At 37.9% G+C, this 2,833-nt stretch overlaps 1 protein-coding gene across 5 annotated transcripts in view; it reads right to left on the bottom strand.

The window, feature by feature from the left end:
- Positions 1–2,161: 2,161 nt before the first annotated feature.
- Positions 2,162–2,833, bottom strand: part of MEIS2 (Meis homeobox 2) — a 209,310-nt gene continuing 208,638 nt past the window's right edge. For all 5 annotated transcript variants that reach the window (XM_081795891.1, XM_078448462.1, XM_078448467.1 and 2 more), the window contains one exon: positions 2,162–2,833. This exon is cut by the window's right edge and continues 757 nt beyond it. The gene's annotated coding sequence lies outside the window, so the exon portion shown is untranslated.

Below are 2,833 nucleotides of genomic sequence, written 5' to 3'. Positions count from 1 at the left end.
CCGGGTTAACCGGCCCACGGGGGCGGGAGGGGGCGAGGAGGCCGGCAGGATCCTGACAGACTCTGCTCGGGCCGCTCTAACTAGAGTGGGGGGCTCGGACCTGGGAAGTGCCGACCTGGGCGGACGGAGGGAGAAGGGCTGGGTGGGAGACACAGACTTTCCTGGTCTTTTCTTTTTTCCGTTTAAATGTGGCTTCTTGCTCAATTCCCAACCCTTAACAGATGGCGACTGCATTCTCTCAGAATTTCTTAAAGAAAGGGAAACCTTTGGAATTTATTTCTGCTTTTGCTTTTCCATATAAATAAAAAGTGTTTTTATGTTACTCTTGTTTTGGAGAACATAAGCAATTTTATTCAGACTACAGTATTTCCTTTAACACTATATGGTTGTCAAAACACCATTCCCAGTTTCTTTGCTTTTGACAGCTGAGTCTTTCTTAAATATACCCAAATCGGAACTCTTTATACTAAATAGTAAACCCGAGATAGGAGCAAATGCCTTCTGAGGTGGTTTAAAAAAAGCATGATAAAAATTGGACAACTCTACTACCTCTTGGTCTCAGCATATGGGGGGGGGAGGGCAAGAAAATGCAAACAAATATTATTACAATTACTATTCATCCCCCAAATATTTAAGAAGGTTAAGATTAACATGATAGGATGTGGGTTTGTTGAAGCTAAGCCTGAGAGGGTTTTATTCATTAAAACCAAGTGTACAGAGCTCTGGGATCTAAACTTTGATGAAATAGCTTAATAATTTCATTAAACACTTCCTAAATTTGAGCCAATTACCAAGTAAACTCTGCAGCGCACCGTCTACTGGGAGGAAAGGAAGAAAAACTTTCTCAAACATACCCCCCCCCCCAGCGGATGTGAGTTAATTTGTAAATGGAGAACTTCACCTAAAAGCATTTGAAGTAAAAATACACAAATATTTGAATTTTGCAAAAAGACTCCATGTGCGCCAGGATAACAAAAATGAGAGGGAAGCTCTTTTCCAAGTAGCATAGAATTTCTCCGTTAACCATCAGTTTGTGTCAGAAGTGTTATTTCTACGTTGAAACAGCATATCAATTAAGCTGATAAATGTGTTAATAAAAATTCTCCCTAGCCAAAAATAATACAAAACAATAGAAATTTATCTCCTTGTTTCTTTATAGACAACTTCTATTGATGTTTTCTGCAATGGGAAAGTGGAATCACTCCAAGTGAGATACAAACTTGGATTTCGGAGCTACTGAACTATTTCCCTATCAAGCTGACATCACGGAACTAGTTTTATGATATAATCCCTTCCACACATGGGATTAAAAATTCAGGTGTTACAAAATTCCAGGGTAGGATATTTAGTTTGAAAATTGAGGGGGCATGCAAATACCTCACACTTTTTTTTTCCACTTTGCACACTTTACCAGGCATTGTTTGTGCAGTACCAGCAAAGCCAGTAACACAGATTTCTAGGAATGTTGGGTGAAACTTGGAAAATGGCATCATATTGCCTGTTGTGCTGTTGTTTTAGAAAAGAATTTATGTTTAGTCACCAACTCATCACACTAGCGTGACTGCACATGGGGGTGTCTGAAATAAAAAGACATAATATAACTTATATTAAATATTAATGATTAATCTTTGCAACTCAGGATTTCAAACTCCATAGAAGTTGTTTACTCATCTATGAACATCTATATGTAAATTTTAATTTACATATTCAGCAGTATTTTAGTAAGACAGAGAAAAAACACAGGCAGATGAATTATCTTTGAGCACAGACGTTAGTTATTTCTTATGATGTAAAATTAACCCTGAAAAAGCCCTTTATTCTGGCAGAGGACGAACATGAGAAGCTTTATCTGAGAGTCTTTTTTTTTTTTTTTTAAACATCATCTAAAGAGGTTAGACATATCGAAGGTAATCTTTCAACCTGGCTCATAACACACACACACACACACACACACAATTTCATACCTTTAGAAGTTTTCTGCCGGTATGATTTATAGGCCAAATACACACTAAGTGCTACAGACGGTTACCTTAAAAATTGTTGGTTAAGTTTCAAATACAGTCAACTTCTGGGGGCAAAACTATCACCTGCTTTTAACACGACATAGAGTAGGCGTTGTGCAACCTTGCCTTAGAGCTATTAAAAACGCAAAAGCCTAACAAAAAATCAAAAATGAAATATTTATTACCGCATTTTGTGACTTAACACCTTTTTTTTTTTAACATAACGTCACAGTCCTCATACAAGTATTTTAATGTAAATTTGACAAAGCTTAAAGGTAACAGCATTTTCTTCTAGTGAGGAACACGTGCTGAGAAAAGAATTCATGGACATACAATACCAATTCCACAGCAGATCTGATACTAGCAAAAACATTCTTTTTTTTTTTCAATTGAGGTAAACACATAGAATATCTAACATGAAACAATTAATAGACCGAACTCTGTACGAAGTTTGTTACAGTATTCTCTTGCTCCTTTTTATCCCCCAAGCTTTGAGTTTCTGATAAAGTCCTAGTGGTGGTGCTCTGACCATTAATAACTTTCTTGTGTTGAGGAAAAGCTGCCCAACGTGAGATTGTTTTGTCCACAGCCAAGGCTCAGAACTCCTGGAAGAAGCTCCCGCTCAGTCTTTAAATCTTCATTGGCAAGCTCTTTGAAAAAGAGTCCCCCAAAATAAGAAGAAGAGTTGGCTTATGAAGCACAAACTATAAAGATCTGTTGGAAACTAAAGGACACGTTTATGGAGGAACAAAGGCCGGGCATGAAAACACATTCTTGAAGCTGGAGTCCAAGGGATGAGGTTCAGCCAGACGTTCACCATGGTCTCCAGC

Source organism: Panthera onca, chromosome B3, assembly GCF_046562875.1.
Source record: "Panthera onca isolate mPanOnc1 chromosome B3, mPanOnc1 haplotype 2, whole genome shotgun sequence".
Taxonomy (NCBI): Eukaryota; Metazoa; Chordata; class Mammalia; order Carnivora; family Felidae; genus Panthera; species Panthera onca.
The sequence above is the reverse complement of the archived record's forward strand: the minus strand, read 5'-3'. Positions and strand labels throughout refer to the sequence as shown.